The sequence below is a fragment of the Sander vitreus genome, chromosome 9, assembly GCF_031162955.1.
Source record: "Sander vitreus isolate 19-12246 chromosome 9, sanVit1, whole genome shotgun sequence".
Lineage (NCBI taxonomy): Eukaryota > Metazoa > Chordata > Actinopteri > Perciformes > Percidae > Sander > Sander vitreus.
In genome coordinates this window covers 33280886-33295920 of record NC_135863.1, presented here as the reverse complement: position 1 = coordinate 33295920, position 15035 = coordinate 33280886, and positions in this window count along the sequence as shown.

Sequence of the window (15035 nt, the reverse complement as noted above, 5' to 3'; positions counted from 1 at the left end):
CCTCCTGGTGGAGGTTGCTGAGGTAGCAACAACCTACAGTGGCAAAGCCCTTAGGAATTGATGAGATCCGTCCAGAAATGCTTAAAGCTCTGGGTGTGGAGGGGTTGTCTTGGTTGACACGCCTTCAACATTGCGCGGAAGCCTGGGACGGTGCCTAAGGAGTGGCAGACCGGTGGTGGTTCCCAAAAAGGGGGACCAGAGGGTGTGTGCCAATTACAGGGTATCACACTTCTCAGCCTCCGGTAAAGTCTACTCCAAGGTGCTGGAGTGAGGGTTCGGTCGATAGTCGAATCTCAGGTTGAAGAGGAACACCATGGATCTCGTCCTGGTCGTGGGGAACAACTGACCAGATCTTTACCGCAAGGATCCTGAGGGTCATATGCCCAACCAGTCTACATGTGTTTTAGATCTGGAGAACATGTATGACCGGGTGCTCCGGAGATACTGTGGGAGGTGCTGCGGGAGTACGGGGTGAGGGGGTCCTTCTCAGGGCCATCCACCTCTGTGGTAATGCACCAAAGCGTAGAGCCAGTCCGGCCCCGGCAGCAGCCTGACCTCGCTTTCAGGTGTGAGAGTTGGCTCGCCAGGGCTGCGCTTGTCACCAATCCTGTTTGTAGTATTTATGGACAGGATATCGAGGCGTAGTTGGGTGGAGAGGGGCTGCAGTTCGGTGGGCTGGGGATCTCATCGCGCTTTTGCAGATGATGTGTCCTGATGGCATCATCGGCTCAGATCTTCAGCACTCACTGATCGTGGGTTCGCAGCCGAGTGTGAAGCGGTTGGGATGAGGATCAGCACCTCTAAATCGGAGGCCATGGTTCTCAGCAGGAAACCGATGGAGTGCTCTCCAGGTAGGGAATGAGTCCTTACCCTGGGTGAAGGAGTTCGTACCTTGGGGTCTTGTTCGAGTGAGGGACAATGGAGCGGGAGATTGTCGGAGAATCGCACAGCAGGTGCGGTATTACATTCAATTTATCGTAATCAAGAATGACGTAAAGAGAGCTGGAGCCAGAAGGCAAAGCTCTCAATCTACCGGCCAGTTGTTCCTACCCTCACCTGTCATGAAGGCTGGGTCATGACCGAAAAGAACAAGATCCAGGGTATGTTGGCCGAAATGGGTTTCCTCAGGAGGGCAGCTGGCGTCTCCTTAGAGATAGGTGAGAAGCTCAGTTATCCGTGAGGAGCTCAGAGTAGGAGCCGTTCCTTTGCGTCAGGCTGGTTTTTGAAGTGGAGGTGGTTCAGTATCTGGTAAGTGATGCCTCTGGCGCTCCCTAGGGAGTGTTCCAGGCACGTCCAGCTGGGGAGTGAGGCTCGGGGAGACCCAGGACTAGGTGGGAGGGATTATATCTCTAACCTGGCCTGGGAACGCCGGGATCCCCCAGCCGGAGCTGGCTACGTCCGGAAAGGGAAGTTTGGGGTCCCCTGTTGGAGCTGCTACCCCCGCGACCCGACCCCGGATAAGCGGATGAAGATGGATGGATTCATCGTCCTTCCAAAAAGTAGAAATTTGGAGTGTTGATTTGGGGTGACTCTACAGCAGTGGTTTTTTAATCTTTTTGGCTTGTGAACTTAAATGAAACTATGTCTACTTGTGACAGGTTGCATGTGTGTATGGGTCATGATCAGCTCTTACTAAAAAATCTCACATACTGTTTTAGCCCACTAAATAGCATGTTAATATGGCATTTCGGACGTAGCCCAGAGCTGATATTGTGCAGCTGGGTGATACTTTTCTCACTGTGAGAAACCTGGTTCATGTTACACATAGTCATTTGTTCCATTAATTATATAAACATATTGATTATAGCAGCTTTAAATAGAGTTAATACTTTCACTCTCGGCTATAACGCAGTCCACATCCTTGTCATTTTTTATTAAAATAAAAATACATCCTCCAAAAGCCATTCTTTCTCTTCTGCATGCCTCAAGTCTCAACCTGATAATTGACATGTAAATTCTCTTTTCAGATTTCTTCAAAGTGATTCCGAAAGGCCAAGTGGTGCTACAGGAGAAGTGTGTGCTTGCAGTATCAGCGCGGATATGTGCAGTTATCTCATTAATTTAAAGGGTTTCTGGGCGTCCCGCCAGCTCAGATGAAGTATGCCAAGGTAGTGAAGCATCATAGCGCTAATGTTATTTAGAGATATTACAATGATCTACAGTATGCTTCATTACATGCAGGGTTAAGGGTGAGTGTTGTACGGGACGACTGGTGCTGGTAGGATGGTTGCAGGGCTTTAAATTCATCCTGTTATCTGGTGTCGTAGGACTGTTTACAGACAGGACAACAAATGTGTGACGTGTCGAGTGGCGTTTGCTCTTTCACACCACAGGAAGTAGGAAGCCTTTCAGTGGGATATCCTATCACAAGTCAGGACCCAGGATTACATAAATATGGCTGTAGGGAGGGCAAGCCTCAGCTCAGCAGCTGATATCAGAGCGAGCTGCCTCTGGGCTACGAGACAAACTAGACCAAAGACAAGCTAGATTAAACACTTGAACTATGCTAGTTGTTCATTACAACACACAACTGCACATATGACAACTATTATGATTTGTAGTACAACAGGCAGTGTGCAATTCTGTTGGCTAGTGGCAGTCTGCATGCAACATGAGCATGTCCATGCAGAGTGATGCAGCAATCTGTGTCTGTGTACTTTATGTATGTATGTATTAGAGGATGGATACCCGAACCGTACCTGACGGGCCGGGCTGGCTTCGGACAGATATTTAGAAATGATGTTGGGGTTTGGGTCGGGCTCGGTGACATCAGCACGATAAGGCATTGAACATTTTAAATTAAACAGCTTATCTACGTGCGCTTGTTGCCCCGTGTGCGCTGATGCGCTCATCTGTTGACATTTCCGAATGCCTTCCTACAGTTGCTTAATAAAAGCTTTCCACACAAACAAACATACATGTGTCATTAGTATGAGAACAACATGAGATTTTAACTGTGTCGAGCTCAGGTCGGGCTCGGTTACTGCTCTGTCGGACGCGGGCCGGGCTCGGAAAGAAAAATACGGCCTGATCCGCACTCTAGTATGTATGCACTATGTTGTGTCGAATTCTTTGTACAGCAGATATTGTTTGTTTGTCCAGGACAATATTCATTCCTTCCATCTTATTTTATCTTATCTTATCTTATTACTACATTGTTTCAAGCTTAAAGGTATAGTCTTCTCATCATTAATACAGTAAAGTCAGTCAGACAGTAGTCTCGCAGCGCTGTGGAGGAAGATTTGGCTACACCACACATACATTCTAGGATAGGAGAATAAAAATGCTCTGGGTTGTTTGCTTTTCTTTGAACCAATCACAATCGTCTTGGGCGGCGCTAAGCTCCAGATGCAGCGACGGTGGCTCTGCAAAATAGTCTCGGGAAGGAACTTGTTCTGGTGGAACATTTGCACCCCGCAAAAAAAAAGGCCATACAATATTAAATGAAGTTAACTGTTGACACAATACAGTATGAGCTATTTAAATGAGCTGATACATGGTTAAACCTCATAGGCTCTTACCAGTGTATCTCTGTGTACTTCGTCCACAGTAATCCCACCAATCAGTCCCAAAACGTCCCAGTTAGAGAGGAAATGCATAAACCAAGCAGGTCTGCCTTGTTGCATGATCCATATTTTCATAAAACATTTGTCAGCGTGGGGCTTGCTAGCTCAAAGTTTGTTGTTGTTGTCACATATAGTCTGTTTTAACTGATTAAAAAAAAAAAAACACACACACACAAACCTGTGGGCTCCTTCCTGTTGATTGTAATAATGACTGTATCATTAAAAGCAGGAGAGCAGAATAAGATGCATTGAAAAGCTGAGACGTGCTGGTCAAAGACTGCTGATGGTGCATGGCCAAGTCCAAAAAGGTTCCACTCTGAGATGTCTAATCAATTGTTAAAGAAAAGTTGGGTGGACATGTGAAACTGAACAATGGTCTCACCACCACTTTATTCTAATTTATTATAAAACGATTTAAATTCTACAATATCTGATTACGTTTCCTCATCACCGAATTCTGCGTGGAATTCATTAAACATATCTGCAATCACATTCCAGTTCCTAGGTTGGTTACTGACCTTGAACTAATGGTGAGCTTTCTGGAGCGCACCAACTGCTTGCCTAAGCCCTTTCCAACTCCATGCAGGAAACGGACGGCGACTTGAAAACCACAGATGTTTTCTTGATGTGCTCTGACTGCTCTCAGACACGAACCATGCACAAATAAATAAACAAGACACTTTTGCTGCATTGCACAGTTAATTCCACGCCATTTCACTTCAACTTCAATTTTTCACTATAATAAGCATGTTTTTCATGGTGTGCTGATTTAGGCAGGAAATGTTCACCCTTGATACGTCATGCGAGTCTGAATCCTAAATTAATAAAAACTAAAAACTGCAGCTGGAAATAAAGTAAGTCAAGTCATTATTTATGTTAATGTTAAAGACATAGAACTATTCTATTCATTGGTAATCTATTTCTGTGTGGAGTAAAATGAATGTGACCATGTTTTATTACAATCAATGAATACAATCATTAGTTTAAAAAGCTATAATAAATGAATTACTTCAAATTAAATTATACATTTCATACAATTCAGAGTAGCACTCAGTAGCACAGACTAGCAGCTCTGTGAGGCTGTGCGAAGGCACAGTGAAGCTTTAAATGGTTTTATTTTGTGATCAAAAGTTTTTATTAAACAAACAACATAACACACATACACACCAGCAGCACAACCAGGACATATGCATATTAATATTCATTTTAAACCATTTCAAATCCTCATAGCTATAGAAATTCACACAGAAGCTGGTGCAAAAAAAACAGGTGTAGAAATGTATTTTAGTTCTAATTCATAACTATACGTATTAATCAGTTGACATACAGATTTCGCTCAGTATGAACCTTGTTAGTCCTAAAAGGAACTTTAACAGCAGTAACGTGAATTAGCTGGAGTTGTGTGAATGCTTTTTTGGACAGACCTATATACAGTACAGACAGATGAATTTGCTTTTAAGGTCAGGAAGTTTTATAACATCTAGTTACTGATACATGAAATGCACATGTTTAAGAAAGTAAAGTTTTATTTCTATAGCACCTTTCAAAACCTAGGTTACAAAGGGCTTTACAAAAAAAGGTTAAAAGAACACAAGATGAGTAGGCTACACCACAAACATTACAACAAGCACAAAAACATTTAGTAAACAGATAAAACCCTAGAGATATGCTAACCTAAGCCCCAGGGGGAGACAGCAAACGTACAGCCCCCTAGGGTTTTCAGTCTTGTACGAGGTACAACTAGCAGGCCATGTTCAGAGGACCTGAGGGGCATAGAGGAGGTTTATGGCATTAGTAGTTCACTAATATAGTCTGGACTAAGGTTACTCAAAGCATTATAGATGAGTAGGATGATCTTGTAAATTGTATTGGAAGCAAGTGAAGAGGCATCAGAACTGGGATGATGTGAGAGCGATAGGAGGTCTAAGTGAGTAGTCTTGCTGCAGAAAAACAGAGCTTCAGCTTTACTGGGATTTAATTGAAGGTTTTTTTGACATCCAGATACTAATCTTGGCCAGACACATAAATTGGAGAGGTCCCCAGGCCTATATAAATATAGCTGTGTATCATCAGTGTAGCAATGATACAACCTAGACCCAATTTGACGGATCAGTTGCCCTACATAGTGAAAATAAAATGGGACTGAGAATTGACCCCTGGGGTACCCCACAAGTTAAAGTAGCACAGGTGGATACCTCATCGTCAAAGGATACAAAAAACAGATATCCCAACCCATTTTTCCAGATTATCAATTAAACTAGCGTGATCCATTGTCTCAAAGGCTGCAGACAAACCTAAAAGAACTCAAATAGAAATGTCTCCGTGGTCAGTTGCATATCACTCGTGACACTTAGCAGAGCTGTCTGGGTGCTGTGTTTCTAAAGAAATACTTTTTCCCTTTTTACTTTATTTTAATTTTCTTCAACTAGATGCAAAAGTTGCTTGCAGACCAATTTTTCTAAAGTCTTAGAAGAAAGGTAGCTTAGAAATAGGTCTGTAGTTTAATGATATGGGATCAGGGTATGGTTTCTTTAGAAGGGGTTGAACTGCAGCTATTTTAAAGGATTCTGGAACATGGCCTGACTAGAGGGGCTGTTTATAGTTCCAAGCTGATTCAATTGGCCTCTGCTGACTCTATGATACCGCTACTTTACCATATGTAAATTTCATCTGCATAATGACAATAAAACATTTTGCTTTGCATAAAAATATCTAGTGGGAGAATGTAGAGATTAAATAGAGGGGGCCTGAGAATCAATCCTTTATGAACTGCACTAATTGTATTTGTTATGACAGAAACGTCTTGGTATCGTGTAAATAGGAATTGATTTTAACACATTGAACTGAGTTTGCTACAGTCTGTATATCAATGCCACCAGAGCAGTCTCATTGATGTGGTATAGTGAAATGAAGAGGTCATTCTTCTTCAAATTTTTTTTAGATGCTTCAGAGTATTTTTTTAAAATGTAAAAAGCACATAGAGGAGATTCACTAAAAGGGATGAAATGTGATTAGGAACCATCAGTGCAAGGTTCATGTAGTAAGTTTAAATATTAATTATAAAATGTTTGTGACCGCATGGATATGTGATCATGTATGATTGAACTGGTGCTAAAATATTCATGTACACAGACAGTCTATAGATCAAGACTGTTGAAGGGAGGGTTACAGATTGTTTGAGTTCTTGGGTTTGCTTTTCAGAAAAACATACACATACAGAGAGATCCTTCTCTTTACCACCACACAGGGGCTAATAGATATCAAATAAAATGTATTGCATTAAATCACTAATTATATGACACATTTATTAGAATAAAATTAAATCTAAACCATTTTAGCTCTCCATGCATTACGATGGACTGTATATCGGGGTGCAAATGCAGCAGAACCATCTGGACACACGGCGGCCCAGCTGGTGAGCAGCACAGCCAGCTGAGGTGTGCTAATAAAATCATAAAAGTGATGAGTTCAGCTGGTAAGATGTAACCAGTGTGGCAGTGATGCTGTGAACCTGCTGTACATTTGTCTGAATAATTTATTTTCTTGTCATATTAATGGTGTTCTTGGTAATGAGATGGCCGTGCTACACATCTGCATTGGTCCTTTGCATAAATCATATAAGGACATAACAGATTTCATTAAAGCTGTAATGGAGTAAATGTAAAGTAATAGTGACATTTTAACAGTGACATTTTTTAAGCCTTGCATCTCTTTGCTTTACTGTGCTGTTATTTTGACCACCTGATGATGCTTTAAGGAGCACTCCAGTGATTTAGTGTTATACTTCCATAAAGTTGGGGGACTAACAACTGAGAGATTAAAAGAAAGAAAGAAAAGAAAGAAAAGGTAAACAGTCTAAACATATGCTGGATTTTAGTCTCTATTGGTTCAAGCTCCAACAATACTGGATCCTATATTCCCCATGATGCAACATGATAGCATCTGTCATCAGACAGGGACAGTAACACTGTAGGCTTTCTAATCTTGTAAGACATGCCTGGAGCTCAACATGAAGGGTAATCAGACTGAACTGATACACAATTTGTCTTTATTATTACTTGTCATTTAGCATTCTTTAGTTAACTTTAGTCTGACACAAATCAAAGTCATGAGCAGACATCTGCCAAAATATGTAGATAATTATTAAATGATACCACCAAAGTGGGAGTGAAGTGGATATGCTCTAGGTATATTTCCACATTCAGTGTTACATTGCTGAGCTGCAGCAGAGGCAAAGTAACACAAAGAGGAAGTTTTTGTTTTCTTATGAAGTCAGTGTGTGGACAGTTTGGAAAAGTACAGCTCAGGTGTGGCTCAGGTGGTAGAGTGGTCGCCTATCGGAAGGTTGGCGGTTCGATCCCTGGCCCTGCAGTCCCATGTCAAAGTGTCCTTGGGCAAGACACTGAACCCCGAATTGCTCCCGATGCTGTGCCATCGGAGTGTAAATGTGTGTGAGTGTGTATCTGATGAGCAGGTGGCACCTTGTACGGCAGCCTGGGCCACAGTGTGTGAATGTGTGTGAAGAATGAATGGCTGTACTATGTTAAAGCACTTTGAGTAGTCATTAAGACTAGCGACCAATAAGACTTTCAATATACATCTGAGCATGTGAGTATTGTTCAAAGACAAACTTGAAAAAAATGTGAGCCTATCCTTTCCTAAAATAACAGCACTACTTTGACCCATTATTCACAAACTCTAATCAAATTAGAAAAGGGCATTTTAATGTTTTTAATATATTTTGATAATGTATTAAAGGTCCAATGTGTGGGGATTTCTCCTATCTAGCGTTGAGATCATATATCAATCAACTCTCTCACACCACGCAGTTCAAAGTACGTACTACAGCTACGGTAGCCTTCACGCTTTTTGCTGATGACGCCAGTCTCTTGCTCTTTTCAATCTCCTTTTTCTTTTTCTGGGCGAAGAAGAAGAAGACTCCTGTTCCTGAAATTTGGATTTTGAATACATGTGGTCCTCCATGTTTCCTTCTTCAAACTTGCCGGGGCCGGGAAGCTACGATACCCGTTAGCAGCGTTAGCAGCACCTGTGAGTTTATCATGTGACAGAGAAAACATGAAAGGTGGAGCAGTATGTCCTGTATGTCCCTTACACACACACACACAGACACACACACACACACACACACACACACACACACACACACACACACACACACACACACACACACACACACACACACACACACACACACACACACACACACACACACACACACACACAGGTGGAGCAGTATGTCCTGGATGTCCCTTACCAGCTAACGTATTTCAAGTTGGCGTATGAATATGGAGCGTCTACCCCAGTTCATCCAAATGCAAATGTAAAATTTCAAGCCAAAAAGAATACTTGGAATTGATGGTGGTGGTAAATATTCATGAAAAAGGACAAGTTTGTGAACGGGCAACACAGATTTTGACAATGTACAACTAAAAACGTTACACACTGGACCTTTAATATATCACATTTATAAAAACCAATCCACAAGACAGTTGCATTACAAATCTCCTAGCAACAGTATAGCTAGCATGATGGACACGATATGTCTCACAAATGTCTAAATATACAACAGCCATGTACTAAACCAGCTATCAAAGCTGCTCACTTTGGATATCTCAATTTAATTCAATAGTTTTATTTCTGTCATGCTGAACATTTGGCCCATTAGATTACAAGACACTACTATTTAACATTTCACATCTTCCCGTCTCGCATACATAAAGTATGTGGAATAATAATCTGTAATTCTCTAATTAATTTCTCAAGATAACTGGCTAATTTATATGTTTCACATGTGAACAGCCATCTCAGTCTTTGAGCATCATCCATATTTACTAAATCAATATCTATTTTTATATTACTAAACAAAGCTGTTCACAATAAAAAGGACACACTCCATGGATGAGTTTAAACCATTCTGAGATAACTGAATTGATATTTGTGAAGGTCAAGTAGAAGAAAAAAGTTTCACACCATTTCACACCATAATGTTTTGACACGTGTTTTTTTCCAGTCTTTATTATTTCCAACAATGCTCTACAATGTATCACAGTCCATGCAGCAAATGGGCTGCTGCTGATGTCGATGCCATACGTCTTCGTTGAGCGCTCACACTCGGTTGGTGATGAAGAGCTTCTTTGATGAACCTGGAGATCCAATTTATGTTGGCACCCTTGGCTCCTGGCTGTTGGTCCACCTGCTCCTGGGGGGGGGGTTACTCACACGGCAGCTGCTGTTGTTGCTCCCGCCTCCAGTTTTAATATCGCTTATTAGGGTTAATTATCCTGTGTGAATGTACAGATATTCAAACTGTCTGTCTCATTATGCCCAGAAATGTATCTAATTATCTTCCTCATAGGCCCTGGCTTCTTTCCTTTATTGCTTTTATTGCACACACATGGCCTGAGGTTCATTAGGAGCCAATCTAAAGACATGGACGTGAGAAACTAACATGAAAAAAAGCTGTTTGCATTCGAACACTAACGGGTAAATTTGGCTTCTTTTAAACCTGGACCCTATTTTTCTATGTTTTTGTGTCTAAGTGACTGATGGGAAGAAAGATCTTTGAAATTGAAGAAAAGTATTATTATTATTATTATTATTATTATTATTATTATTATTATTATTATTATTATTATTATTATTATTTAAAGTGGAATTGAACAAATTCAAACTATCAAAATCAGTCTTGGTTCGTCTTTCCACTGTTCCAACAATCACCACTCTGGTTTGGTTGAAATAAACACATAAATTACTGATATGGAAATATGCTGGCTCTATACACGCTAAAAGTACTGATTATTTAGAGTATGGTGAGTGTGGCCATAGCGCTTTTGGAGATGTTTCTGGTTAAAGCAACACTAGAGAACCTCTTTCCTCTTCGGTCCCCCTACAGGTTGGAAATTAAATTGTCTCATTATGTCTCATTGGAACTACAGATCCGCTACCCGATCTGGTAAACTTGAGTAGTGTGGTTATAGCTGATAGAGGGCCGCAAAGCGAATGCAGAAGTTCCGAGTTGATGAACCACTGAAACAATTTTGGAAACATTATTTTAAGTTACAAAAAGTTCTCTAGTGTTGCTTTAAACAAAAAGGATTTTACTCTTTAAAGTGACTATATGTAACTTTCAGTCTGTGTTGATTCTAGCGGCCCCCTTGGACTAAAGCGGTAGTGTTTTTACCACACCTGCTGTTTCCAGGATAATCGCCGGCGCCGGATGTCTTTCACCTTCGGCTCTCTGTGTGTTGCCATTGTCTAACTACGTTCTCTTCGGGAAAAAAACAATAACCTTTGAGCTAGTAAGCTACACGTTGAAAATGGCAAGTTTTAAAGAAAAATCTGGATCATGCAACAAGGCAGGTCTGCTTGGTTCTTTTGGGGAATGATTATAAAGATTTACAAAGAATATGTTTACGACATTTCCTCTCTAACTGGGTTGTTTTGGGACTGATTGGTGGGATTACTGTGGATGAAGTACACACAGAGATACACTGGTAAAAGCAAATTACGTTTATCAGCTAATTTAAACAGCTCACGTTACTGTATTGTGTGAACAGTTAACGTCATTTAATATTGTATGTGGTGTTTTTTTTTTTGCGGGGTGCAAATGTTCCACCAGAACAAGTTCCTTCCTGAGACTATTTAGCAGAGCCAGCATCGCTGTGCAGCCCAAGATGATTCTGATTGGTTTAAAGAAATGCAAACAACCCAGAGTTTTTTTCTCCTGTGTGGAGGAACCAGACCTTTACTTCACAGTGCTGTGGGGATAGGTCTGGCAATGCGAGACTACCCGAAGTACATATTCAGTAACTATTAAAGGATATGTTGACATTTTACAAGTCTATCTTAAAACAATACTCACATGTCCATATGTACATTAAAACAGATGTTTTTTGTAATTCCTCCTCCTGTCCATACAGGCCTGAAAAGAGACCCCCCTGCTAGCACCATGCCAGTATAAGTTATAAGGGGCAATATCCACAGTCCTCTCTCTCTCTCTGTGTGTAAAAAGGCTCATTTTAAAGTTTAACGAGAGTTAATATGAGGCGACATTTACACTACTTTGTTTTCATTTTTAAACGGCATGACACAGGAGTTTAAGCTCCGTAGCAGAACTAATCTCTGTCTATATGAACTTGTCCGACATGACCACTCGCATACACTTTGCATTCGCATGCACACAAAGTCAGAAGCACCTTTTTTTAATGTAAAATATGATTGTATATTGTAGTATTATGAAAGAATGGGGACCGCTACATTTACAATATCCCTGTTACATTCAATCTGTATCAGTCATTACATTGATTAATCTCATCTGTCACCAGAACAAAGCCATTCAATCAGAGAGCAGGGTACCGGAGGTCGCAGCTTTCAGATTTCATGGTAATGTAAGAGAGAGAGTGAGCGAGAAAGTCCTAAAATGCGCCGCTCGTGTGTCAAATCATAATAATGTAAAGCACACAGACAAACACACACCTGCTCTTCATTTATCTTCATTTAAACGTGCAACTATAAACCAGATGTAATTTGCTAGTTGAATTATCGCAACTCCAGCGTATCACACAGCCGAGTTCTCCAATCCATTCATCCCACACTACAACAGTTCCAACGTTAACACGAGCAAGGGGTGGGGATGGGGTGGGGTGGGTACAAATAGGCGTAGTGGCAGAAATCAGATTAGAATGACAGTTTGTTGAAATATAATACAGCAGAGAGAGAATGAATGCAGATGACTGATACATGATTAATCAATGGTTACTGTTGTGTTGCAGTTTATGAAAATTGCTCATTCGAGAGCGCTGTGCCATGACCCCACTGGTGATGTGTACACACGCACAATAAAACAGGTATCATATTATCTCTGTTATGGTTGTTTCAGTCCTGTTTCTGCTGACACGGTCCCACATGAAAATTGCCTCTTCTGGCTGGCTCATGATATCCACTGCTGCGGAAGATGTCATTTATGCTTTGATTTTATTTGGCTGTAACAGTAAATACACATGATATACTGTATGAAAGGTGGGAACAAATTCTGGGTTATATATTTGAGTATATGTTTTGGGTTGTAAAGTATATTTGAGATGTTACAGCCTGTTCAAGTGGATTTTAGTCATAGCAATGTTGATCGGTCCACTTTCATCCAACTCTTTGATGGCTTGTTGGGAATATTTGTAAAGACGTGTATGGTCCCCTGAGGATGAAATATATAGTTACTTTGGTGATCCTGATTTTTCCTCTAGCGCAGGGCTTCTCAAAGTCCGGACCAAGGTTCATAACTGACCAAACAGAAAGTCAATTGGGACCCAGCCCATACCTTGTGTAATGAATACAATACATTATGAAGTGTAACATTTTCTATGTATGTTAAAATAAAGTTCTATTGATCAATTCATTGTTAGTGACGTTGGGTCAGTTTTGGCAAGTTACTGCAGGTTCAAAAGAAGGATTTTGTTGTTGTCTCTGGGGGCACTTAAAAAATGTGGTCATGTGTCCCAGTGTGTACTGTATGCCTACAGTATGCCCAATGTGCCCACTGTGGGCTGCCCACTCAGGGCCCATTTTTCTGCCCCCAAATGGGCATGTTTGCTACTTAGGCTTTCCCCAAACGTTCAAAACAAATAACCTTTAGAGAACCTCCAGGGAACATTCTCTGAAGGTTCTGTAAAGTTTCTCTGAATGTCTTTTAAAAAACAGTTCTTTAAAGAGTTTTTTTTTTAATGTTCCATGAAGGTTAAAAAAAAACCTTTAGGTCTAGAGAACCTTTAGGGAACGTTCTCTGATGGTTTCCTGTTTGCTGGGGCCTCACAGAGCTGCTTACACTTACATGTAGTACACTGTGTACACTATGTAGGGACTTGTGTAGCGTGTAAATTATGACAGGGTAGTGTCGTTTCAAATTGTGCACGGACGTTACTGTGCACGGACGTTATGCACTGACCGGAAATGACTCTTGTTCTTCTTTTGAATGGTAAATTACAGCTGGGCGCAGCATTACCGCCACCTATTGTCGCCTGACAAAAATTTATTTAATTAAATTAATTGTCTCACTATCCGACTACAGTATAGTGGTACTTATTGAAAAAACACATATATTACATTTGTATAGTTATGATTAGATATTTGTTTTTTCATAAGATGCTTTTTATTCATATTGTGGTATCCACAATGTCACGCCCAGCTCCCGCTCCTTGGTCAGGTTTTTTAGTTTTCTTTCACAGTCACCATAGTTTGCTCACTCTCTGTTTTATTTTGATACTCACCGTTTGTTTCTGTTGCAGGTAACTTTTCTTTCGGTCCTTGTCTGCCTTCCCGCCTTGTGTGATCACGTGCCCCACCCTAATGTCCTGCACCTGTGTCTAATTGTTTCCCACACATGAGGGAGGAGTACCCTCGTGTCTTGCGTTCCAGCCTTTTCCCCCGTGTTCCCAGTAAGTGTTTGTTCTGACCATTCTGCCTGTTTTTTGACCCAGCCTCTGCTGAGTTTTCTTGGATACTGTTCCCAGATTTACCTTTTCTACGGCTGCCTTACTGTGTGTCTGAGTTCTGCATTCTGAGTCTCCTGTTTGCACCCAGTCTGACATACAGTCTTTTTTGGTTAATTCTTTAAAGGTTTGATGTATCCTTATAAGAGGAATCAGATATTTTTGCTAATTTTTGTATTTATGTATCAATATTACTTCTTCCCTCTTCATAAGAAGCCTTGGAACTTGAGTTAAGATTTTGTTTTTAACTATAATATATTTCCAAGGTTAAGAATGAAACTTTCCAGCTCAACATGGCTTTAAGTTTCAAACACATTTATGCACATTTTAAAGTATTTATTTATGTGTTTGTTTATGTATCATTAAATGAGTATAGCTATGCTTTACTGTGTTATTAATCATTATCTGTTTTTATGCCACTCTGGTCCGTATAGACAAACTTCAAGTCAAGGAGTGGACTTCCTGTCCCGGTTAAAACAAAAGACTTTCACCCGGGAAACGCGTGTTTATCTTATCTTAACTAGTCGTATTGCTGCCTAAACTTAACTGCCGTCGCTGTATGGCGTTCACTTTTTGTCGGCTAAACTCAACTGCCCCTGAAAGGACAGTCACCTCGCGGTGCCCTGTACCCGGCTCACAGCCACCTGAAACGGCTGGAACGTCGCGGTGCTCTGTAGCTCCCAGTAACCGTCGGCTAAATTTAACTGTCATGTGCCCGGTTGTCATGTGAACAGCCAGCGGTCGCCTGATTTCGTAGGATATCATATAAACCTGTTCATGAGAATGCGTTGTACGATTTTATGTGACAAACAAAATTGATTGATTGATGATATCTGCTTACAACTACAATTATAATGTGTTATAAGCAATACTTTAGAGTTAATTCACTGCTTATCAGTGCTAAATAGAGGTGGTTGAAGGATTGTCAAGTCCAACCTGTACTCTTTTGTGTTGTATATCTGCAGAG